At 60.3% G+C, this 10555-nt stretch overlaps 1 protein-coding gene across 1 annotated transcript in view; it reads right to left on the reverse strand.

Moving 5' to 3' along the window:
• The window catches only part of GTF2IRD1 (GTF2I repeat domain containing 1), a 117504-nt gene extending 108391 nt beyond the window's left edge, over positions 1-9113 (reverse strand). Inside the window, exon 1 of the mRNA XM_055561667.1 lies at positions 8999-9113. The gene's annotated coding sequence lies outside the window, so the exon portion shown is untranslated. The remainder of the gene's footprint in view (positions 1-8998) is intronic.
• Between the last annotated feature and the right edge of the window lie 1442 nt (positions 9114-10555).

The raw sequence follows: 10555 nt of genomic DNA on the forward strand, positions 1-10555 counted from the left end.
CAGGAAGGGAGGCAGTCGGATGAAGGTCCTTGCTTGGGTCTGAAATGAGGTCCCGCGGATCCCCATGGAAGGTCTTGCCACATCTGGAGTCCCACTTCCCGTCTCTAGACCCTTCTTACATTGCTCACTCCCCACCCCTGATGCCCACCCCAGCCTACTCCTGGGTCAGAATCGCACCCACCCTCCAGGCACCTCCTGCAGGCTGCCCTCAGCAAGCGGGGGGGAGGTGTGTCTCCAAAACCCAGCCACAGGGCCCAGAGCCCGGCACCGAGGTAGGGCTTGGCATGTGGGAAGCCTGATCACCCACTCCAAGGGGCTGAGGGGTGGATAGGTCGTGGGGACCAAGCGCTTCGGCCTCTGGGCTTTTCCCAGCTTGCATAAACTCAGACACTGCACCACCCGTGCTCCGTGAGCACAGTAGCTAAGAGCAGAACAGGACAGTGGTGTCCAGCTCCTCTCGGGGCAGGCCTGGGGCTCTCCAAGGGCCAGCCTCTGGGACCAGCATCTGACCAAGTGGAGAAAACATTCTTCTCTGGGATGAGGACTAGCTTCCCCCAACTGAACATGCAGATCCTCCCAAACCTCAACCACGCTCCTTTGTTCAGATGAGGCTGAGAGGTAAAGTCACTTTTCTGAAGCCACACAGCTGGCTGGTGGTAGAAGTGGGCCTTAAACCCTTGCCTGTCTGGTTTCAAAGGCACCCTGCTGGAAAGCGGGTAAGCTCTGGCATAGCGAAAGGAGCCCACCCCCAAGGAGGGGCACTGGTCTCCCACCCAGGGCAACCAAGAGCATCTCTCTCCCGGATGGGCTGAGAACGGAGTGTCTCAGGCAGTGACTGGCCCAAGGCAGGTGGGCGGTGGACCAGGATCAGAGGGGAGATGTGGTTAGCTCACCTGCCCAGAGGGCTGCACCCCCAGCTGGAAGCCAGGTACACGTGGAGAACAGGGGCAACCAGCTCCGTCCCAAAGGCCCTACCTCTCCCGAGCTGGGCCTCTGTTGAAAGCGGCCACACCTGAAAAACCAGCTCCTGGATCAACGTGAAACACCACCCGGCCTCGTCACAAGACCCCCTTGGAGCCCAAAGGGACCACCTTGGAGCTGGCTGGCTGGGTGGGCGGGCAGGGGTCCTGCCTGCTCCAGGGAGCCACCCAGGGGCACCTGAGAGCCCTTCTGCACAGGCCCTCCACCAAGTACAGCCCAAGGGTGCCTCTGGCCTTTGAGGACACGGGGGAGGGGGCAATGGCGGAAAGGCGGGGGCAGCCGGCTCATCAGGAAAAGTCCGTGATCCTCACAAGAAACGACGTTAAAACCTCCAATCTCATGCTGCTGTCTCCCACGGTGCTCCGTTCCCTTAGGAAGCCATAACCCCTGGGGCACCCCCAAGGGCCTACTGGGTACTTGCTTCACTCAGGTGCTGTCATTCGTGAGCCCACAGGCAGAGCTGTGTCCACTTCCTAGAGGGACAAACTGAGGCTCAGCCGGTTATGCAGCCGTCCAAGCCACGCACAGTGGGCAAGCAGCAGACCTGGAATCGTCCTGACTAGTCTGTGACCAACCAAAGTCTCAGCGCTGCTACCCATGCGCGCATTCAGGAGAGCAGCCACAGCCAGCCATGGACCTCAGTCTCAGCGCTGCTGCCCATGCGCACATGCAGGAGAGTGGCCACGGCCAGCCATGGACCTCAGCTGTTTGTCAACCAAGTTTTCTTTAGGGCCCTGACAGGTAATTCTTCTCCTGGGTCAGGAAGATCTCCTGGAGGAGGAAATAGCAACCCACTCCAGTATTCTTGCCTGGAGAATCCCATGGACAGAGAAGCCTGGCGGGCAGTCCATGGGGTCGCAAAGAATTGGACGCGACTGAGCAATTTCAATTTTTTGAAACTGAATTTTTCAAACTTTTCAACAGGTAACTCGAACAGAAGTGGCCCCAGTGCAGAGGCGGACACCAGTCACTGGAGGCCCACACGGCCCCACCTCTGTCCCCTGGATGGGGTCTCGTGCCCTCCAGGGCTCTGGGGAAGTCCAGGGGCTTGTGGGACCCCAGTTGACTCTCACATTCGCCCTGGAAACCACGTGCTGTTCTCTTGTTCACAGATGACCACGCCAAAGCACAGAGACACAGTGTAGCTCACTGGAGGTCACACAGCCCAGTTGAAAGTGAAAGTGAAGTGAAAGTGAAAGTCGCTCAGTCATGTCCAGCTCTTTGCATCCCCATGGACTATACAGTCCGTGGAATTCTCCAGGCCAGAATACTGGAGTAGGTAGCCTTTCCTCTTCCAGGGGATCTTCCCAACCCAGGGTTCGAACCCAGGTCTCCCGCATTGCAGGCGGATTCTTTATCAGCTGAGCCACCAGGGAAGCCCAAGAATACTGGAGTGGGTAGCCTATCCCTTCTTCAGGGGATTTTCTCAACCCAGGAATCGAACCGGGGTCTCCTGCACAGCCCCATTGTTTGATCCTAAATCATGCTCCCGTTTGCCCTCCTTCCCTACCCCCTTGTTTCAGGAAAACACAGAATATGTATCCCAAACCATACAGCCACAGAAGTGGAGATCAGGGACTCACAGCCAGGGACTCCCAGGCTCCCTCGGGGAGGGGGGCACGTGGAGATGGCTGAGACACCTCCAGGCCCGCCCTCTGCCCCCACCCAGAGCATCCGCTGTTCCCGGAGCCCACCTGCACTACGGGCGGGTGGAGGACAGCAGCCCTGAGGGCGGCCGCAGGCAGGTGTAATTTCATCAGGAGCCTCCCGTCTGTGCAAGTCACCAGAAACGGAGGATGAAATTCCAGCTCTGCGGACAGAGAGGTGCAGCGATCCTGGCTCAGGGTCGGCTCTCAGTGGGGGTGGGGACACGGATGGGGTACCTCTGTGAACACGATGGAAAAGGCACGCCTTCTGCTGGGCGGCCCCAAGCCAGGTAAGGGCTCAGCAAGCTGGGAGGGCCTGATCTCCATCACGAGAGCAGCAGGGCTCTGTGCTACAGCCGTGCCGTGGAATACTACTCAGTCACCAAAAAGCAGTTCCAGGTTCCCAGACCAGGCATCATGCAGGGTGAAAGAAGCTAGATGTGGGCTGCATACCAGCGGTTGCCAGGGGCTGGGGAAAAGCAGCGGGCTGCCTGTGTATAGGCTTGAGGGGACTTTTGGGGGGTGATGGAATGTTCCATGTCTTGACAGGGGCTGGGCGATGTGAATGCAGACACTGGTCGAGCTCCTTGGACAGCACACTTGAGACCTGGGCCTTTCACCAGCTATTCCTCACCCCTTGACAATATATATGGTAACACGTGGGGTGAGCCCTTCCTATGTGCCAGCCTGGGGCTCAATGCCAGGACCTGAGCCATATGCTTTTGCAAGTTTCTCACCAGCCTGCAGAGAGACCGATGAACGGATGGACAGATACATACACCCCATACGGTAGTAGTTTTGCCAGGTGTCAGAAAACGTACCTTGAGACCCCACCAGCAAACAGGCCTGGCCCTGCCCAAGCCTCCAGGAGAGAAGCAGCCTGGAGGGTCTCTTCCAGCTGCAGGCCAGGGAGGGACATGGCCCTGGCTGTCCCCAGCTCAGAGCTGGCCCTCTTCCCCCAGCCACACAGCCTGGCCAGGCATCTGCAAGCTGCCCAGGACCCCAACCCCTCAGGCTGGGGCCTCTCACATCCGGCTTCCCACCCCATCTCCACTTTGGACCTGCACTGGGGTGACCCACCCACCTCAATAGAGAGCCCCCAGCATGTACCACCAAGCTCCGGATCCAACCCACAGGGCCAGCCTGGGGCTTCAGCAGAAGCGGGGGCATCACTGCCATCTTATGTATGAGCACACAGCCCAGACAGGTGGCGGGGGGCCCCCCCAGAGACAATAACCCCAGCCTCGATGGGGGAGCATCAGAGAAACAGCCCCCCAGTACTGGGGTTTGGCTCTGTGAATCTTGGGACCACAAATCCTAATTTGGTGTCTGAGAGGGTGTCCCCAGCAAGTTCCTGCTCCTCCCAACAAACTCTCTTTTTTCAAACTTTTTATTTTATATCAGAGTTGTTGTTCAGCCACTAAGGTGTGTCCAACTCTTCACGACCCCAACATGCCAGGCTTCCCTGTCCTTCACCATCTCCCGGAGCTTGCTCAAACTCACGTCCATGGGGTCGATGTTGATTAACAATGCCGTGTTAGCCTCGGTGTACAGTGAAGTGATTCAGCCACACACAGAGGTGCATCCATTCTTTCTCAAACTCCCCTCCCATCTAGGCTGCCATGTAACACTCAGCAGAGTTCCCTGTAGCACAGGGAACTCCTCTTAATACCCCGTATGGACCACAGTTCTGGAGAAGGAAACAGCACCCCACTCCAATATTCTTGCCTAGAGAATCCTGTGGACAGAGGAGCCTGGTGGGCTGCCGTCTAAGGGGTCACACAGAGTTGGACACGACTGAAGCGACTTAGCAGCAGCAGCAGCAGCATAGACCACAGTGGCACAGAAAATTCTGAAACACAAGGCCTCCCAGACTGGGGTTCCCTGAGCTCCCCCTGCCACACCATCCAGGTCTAATAGATCTGGATGCTTGAACCCCAGACTGGAGAACTGAGGAAATCACACACAGCACCACCTGATTCAATCTCACTCTAGACCATCCCTGAAGCCTCAGGTTGAATCCTGACCCCAACCTAGGCCCCAACCACACCTGAGTCCCCCCGACCCCAATCGTCTCACTGCCCAGAGGCTGCAGGGGGAGAGTTACCAGATAAAACATAAGACCGCCAGTTCAGTCTACACTTGAGCTAAACAAGCAAATCTGTAGTGTCATTTATAATCCCCACGGGCTTCCCAGGAGGCGCCAATGTAGGAGATGTAAGAGACGCGAGTTCGATCCCTGGGTTGGGAAGATCCTCTGGAGGAGGGCATGGCAACCCACTCCAGTATTCTTGCCTGGAGAATCCCATGGACAAGAGGAGCCTGGCAGGCTATGATCCATAGGGTCACAAACACTCAGACATGACTGAAGTGATTTAGTACGGACGCACATAACCCCCATACCGCATTATCCGTCAGTTAACCAAAATCCAAATTTAACCGGACATCCCTATTTTAACTGGCTAAATCGGGCCACCCGGAGCAGGTGGTCCTGAAGGAGGGAGACAGGTGGGCACACAAATAGCTCTGGGGCAGTCAGGCCCAGCTCAGGACCAAGAGGAAGGGTGTCTGGAATGAGAGTTTTGTTCCCAGCCTGACACACCCCAGCGCTCACCCCCAGCCAGCGCCTGGACAAAGCACAGCCTCCCCCAGCTCACTCAGGACACCTAACCCACCCCAAAGTGAAGAAGGGCGGTGCCCTGGATGTCATCCTCCCCAGGGCTCTGAGCCCCTTTGCTGTCGTCAGACATAACCCATGGCACTGCAGCTGAAGGGACAAAATATCAGGAGTTCCCTGCAGGTCCAGTGGTTAAGACTCTGGGCGTCCAATGCAAACAGCAAGGGTCGGATCCCTGGTCGGGAAACTAAGACCCCACACGCTATGTGGGAAAACCACAAATGCAAAAAAACCACTTGAAATGACAAACTATTGGCCCCAGTGAGATGGTCCCAGCCCGACATCCCTGCCAGTGAGGAACCTGGGTGCCCATCGAGGCTGGCTCCCCTTGGGACTCAGCTGGGCAACTCAACACTTACACCCAGGAGTCTCTCTTGTCACCCTGTCACCAACGGGGTGACCCGCCTCTGTGTTCTGACCAGGTCCCTCTCCTTCACCTCTCCCACAGAAAACAATCCTTTCACCTTCCGGTCTCCATAAGCGTTTGTATCTCACGGGCCCCACACACCCCCCCCCAGGAGATCCTGAGCCCTAGGTCCTCGGTCCCACTCTGCTCGCCAGAACTAGTGAATTAACCCCATAGGTCCTGTTCCCGGTGCCCCCCGAGGCCTCCACAGGCCCCCCGGAGCTGGGCGCACACTGCTGGTCTGTCCCAAGGAACATGGCTGTGTCCCTGGTTGCCGAGCATCAAAGAGATGCCCACAGATGGCATGGTCCGAGAGAAACTGCATGGACGATGCTCGGGGAGCAGAGCCCCAGGCTCAGGTCTGGGGTAATGGGGGGAGGAACCTCCCAGAGGATGTGGGGCAGGAAGCTTGGGGAAAGACCCGCGGGGTCCCACCATTGTGGGGACCTACCTCAGAGATGGAAATTCAGGAACAACAAGAGAGCCTGCTTAGCTATTCAGACCCTGGGGCAGGATTTCATTCATTCATTCATTCACTCAGTAAGTATTTGGGGAGCAGCCCTGGAGCTCCAACACTTTGGCCACCTGATGCAAAAAGCCGACTCATTGGAAAACACCCCGATGCTGGGAAAGAGTGAAGGCAAAAAGAAGGGAGCGGCAGAGAACGAGATGGGTAGTGTCACTGACTCAACGCACATGAATCTGAGCAAACTCCGGGAGACGGTGGAGGAGAGGGGAGCTTGGTAGTGCTGCAGTCCGTGGGGTCACAGCGTCGGACACCGACTCAGCGACTGAACAACAGCCCGGGGCACCATGCAACCGAAAGCAAGCCTCGGTCCCTGTCCAATCCCCAGTACAATCGGGGACGTGTAACTCTCGAGTGAGATCAATACCGGGATGGGGAAGGACAGGATGTCATGGGGACACAGAGGTAGCACCTTGGCCAGTCCTGGGGACATTCCTGGGCAGGTTTCCAGCCCGAGGACAGGAGACCCAGCTGAGTCCTGACAGAGGAGGGGAGAAAGACAAATTCTACAGCCCCTACCCACCTTCATCCTAAGCAGGGAGGGCATTTCAAGGAAGCCCCGCCCCCTCAGGTGGGAAGAAGCCCTGAGGTTTAGAGGAATAGCAGGAGCAAAGGCCTTTCAGGAAAGGTGCAGTTTTCAAAGAGTGGGCCCAGGAGGCAGTGGGGGGCCAGAGGAGAGCCGGAGGACTCGAACCAGAACCCAGAATGAGGATGGACCGGCAGATACGGTCTTCGGTTCCAAGGTCAGGCTGAGGACACGAGAGCCCCAAGCTGTCACCCACCACATCACCTGGGGTCTCCAACAACAGGCCGTTACCAAACTGGGGACACCCCGGCTGTCGGGGAGACGGGGAGGCTGCACAAACAGGTGCCTCCAGGACCCCTATCATGACGTCCGCCTTCTCAACTATTTGCAAGCATCAGATACCACAACTGGCAGCTCGCAGAGGCTTCCTGAAATGAACAAATGAAGCACATTTGCAAATACATGACCCTTCCTCCAGCATCCAGAAAACAGTCCTCCTAAGTAGGTTAAGCCTGCCCCTCCAGTGCTATCTTCCAGACCCAGTTTTGCAACCTTTCTCCCCAGGTCCTCCCCCATTTTGAACGAGCCGGCACCCACGTCTCCTCCGCTGGGGTCCTCTGGGACCCTCTGAGTCAGAGCTACAACTTTCTAGGTCACCCTCAGAGCAGGCTACGGGATGGGGTGTGGTCTGAAGCTCCCCACATCCCCAAAGCAGGTTGGGGGTTCCGACATCCCATCCTCTCAGCCAGGCCTGTCCCTTGGTCCACAGGTCCCTGTTCAGAAGAAGGCAAAGGGTGACTTCCACCCTCCTGGGCCCCCGCTCCTGACCTGACGGCCCCCATCCTTGTTGCCCTTGTGCCCGGCGCCTCCCTGCCAGCAGCCACCAGCCTGCCTGCCACCACTGCCTCCCTCTCTCGCTGAATAAATAATCGATGCTTATGCCCTTTCCCTTTGGGAATGACGCTGCTGAAATAAATGGGTTGCTCCAAGGCACCTCCCCAGTCCCGAGGCCCCAGGTCAGTAGCGGGGGGCAGCAGTCCTCCCCAGGGGTGCAACCAAACACATGAGGGAGACGAGGGCCAGCGGGGTCGGGGCGGCTTCTGGCCACCCCCTTCCTTCTGCTGTGAGCAGGAAGAGGAGCCCCTGCAAATGCCCACTCCTCGAGAAGCTGTCCGGGCCTGCCCACCTCATCAGCAGCATACTCCATGCATGACCCGACGAGGGGACCCCTACATGCCGGGCCCCCTCACTCGGGCTGTGACCGGGACCCGGGAGCCTCCCACCTCAGGTCTAGTCCTGGGAGCCTGGGTCACAGGGCCAGATGTCCAGGGCTTGACCCCTCTCCAGCAAGGCCAGGAGGGCAGAACTCTCAGAGGCACGGTCCCCCTCTATCCTGGGCCCAGGCCAGGGAACCTTCCCTCTTCCTGGCCACAGGCTGGGGCACCCAAGACCCTTCATTCCCAGAGACTCAGGATGGTGGTGGTGGTGGTGGTGGGAGGCATCTAGCCGGCTCCAGGGGCCTCCCCACCCATCTGCAGGAACTCAGAGACCACCCACAGACAGGGCATCCCCAACTTGCTCCTCTGAAACCTTTGTGACCTCCTACTGCCATCCTCTAAGCCTCCTTCCCTTGCACTCGATCAGGAGCCCAGCGGCCACCACTCAGGCCAGGCCCCCCTCCCCAGGGACCCCAGCAGGAACCACTGTGTTGGAGCAGTACTGGCTGTATGGAACTCAGCCTGTGAGTGGGTTGGGGGGCCACCGGCCAGGAGATCGGCTCGGCCCCAGCAAGGCGGAGGTGGGGGAGAGTTGGGGGGGCGGGGGCCGCGGCCTGCCCAGCCCCCCTCGGCTCCCACACTGGCGCCCGCCGCCGCCCGGGTAGCACAACTGACCTCATTCGCCAACTGCAGCAGCCTGCGGGCGCCCGCTGCCCGTCCGGGGTGGCCCCCCACCTCCGGAAGGGCCCCGGAGTCGGGGGGGGGGGGGTGGAGAGGGGGCGGCGGCGGTGACAGCTCCCGGCTCCCCCTCTCGGCAGGTGGGGGCAGCCGTCCCTCCCCGCCCCCGGCCCGAATTATAATCCCGGTCACGTGCCTCCCGAGGCACCCAAAAGCCGGACCCAGATTCTGGAACACCTGGAGGGGGAGGGGCGGGCCCCCCCCCCCGAGGGTGGGAGGAGAAGGGGAGAAGGGCCTCGGCGCCCGCCCTCCCCTCCACCCCCCGCAAAAGTTTCTCCTACCTTGGAGGATCCTCAAGCGCTCCTGCCAGCGGCGCCCCGGCCCCGGCCCGCGGCCAGGACTCAGCCTCCTGCCGCTGCCTCCTTAATTAATCCGGGAGAATGGGGGAAGGAGAGGCGGAGGGAGGCGCGGAGCAGCGGCGGGGGCGGGCGGGAGGCGAGCGGGGCGCGGGGCGGGGAGGGGGCCCGGCGGGGGCTCTCGGGCCGGCCGGGGGGCTGGCGCTCGGCGGCCCCCACCCCCGGCGCGGGCTGCGGCGGAGGGCGGGGCGCGGCGCGGGGAGCCGAGCCGAGAGCGGGAGCGCAGGGAGGCTCTTTGTTCTGTAATCCCAGTAAGATTGCCAGCCATTCGCCCCGGCCCTAATCCCAGCCCCGCGCAACACCACCCTCCATTGGCTGCCATTTACATACGGGATTAGCCCGCCCCGCGCCCCGGCCTGGGCACCGCGGGGGGAGCGCCGCGCCCCCCGCCCCGCGCTGGGCGCCCCGAGCGCGCGCCGCCCCAGCGCTCGCCGCCAGGGGGGCCCGCGGGAGGGGCGGCCCCGGCGCCCCCTGGCTGCCCGCGGCGCCCCTCCGCCTCCTCAGCGCCCCGCCGCCCCGACGGATTAGAAACCCAGGACTCGTCCCCGGAGACCCCCCCTCACCCCCGCCCCGGGCGCGGGAGCCGGCCCGGAGGGTCAAGGTCACTCAGCGGGCGCCGGGAGGATCCCCGGAGACACCGGGGCCCGCGCGCTGGGGAAACTGAAGTGGCAGCGGCTGGTCACCTCTGCCGTGCCCAGGTTATTTCCCCCCGTGGCGTGGCCCGGGTGCTTCTTTCAGCCTTTGTCCCCTGGGATGGGAAGGAAAGCAGTGACAAGCCCAAGGTCGCAGCTGATCCGATTGGACATGCCAGGTCCCATCTTGTCTGGGCAGCGCTCCTTCTGATCGCAGGACCCAGGCTTCTGCCACCCTCTTCCCCTCCATACCAGGCTCCCTACGGAGTCAGAAGCACACCTCCCATCTTCTGCAGAGCATGCATCTTAAATCGTTGGGAGGAGCCTGGAGATTCACCACAGTGTCCTGAGCCCTGTGCTAGACCCTGGCTATGCTGGACACTGTGGAGGAGGACAGGCAGGCCGCCACCCCAGGGAGCACCTGGTCTACAGGGAGAGAGCCAGACTGAGAATCTACTAGGTCCTAGCAAAGCCCACCCGCCCTTGGCGCTTGGTAAAGGCTAACCTTGGCTGGTCTGGTTTCCCCCTGGCCAGCCCACCAGACAGAGCTTCTCCCTGGCAGGCCCATGTCCACTGTGCCCAACCCAAAGTGAAAGAAAGTAAAGTCTCTCAGTTGTGTTCGACTCTTTGTGATCCCATGGACTGTAGCCCACCAGGCTCCTCCATCCTTGGGATTTTCCAGGCGAGAATACTGGAGTGGGTTGCCATTTTCTTTTCCAGGAGATCTTCGCAATCCAGGGATTGAACCTGGGTCTCCCGCGTTGTAGGCAGATGCTTTACCGTCTGAGCCACCAGCGAAGTCCATAAGAGCCAAGCCAAGAGGGGCCCTTGTGCCCACTGAACACTTTGC

Source organism: Bubalus kerabau, chromosome 23 (genome assembly GCF_029407905.1).
Source record: "Bubalus kerabau isolate K-KA32 ecotype Philippines breed swamp buffalo chromosome 23, PCC_UOA_SB_1v2, whole genome shotgun sequence".
NCBI lineage: Eukaryota > Metazoa > Chordata > Mammalia > Artiodactyla > Bovidae > Bubalus > Bubalus kerabau.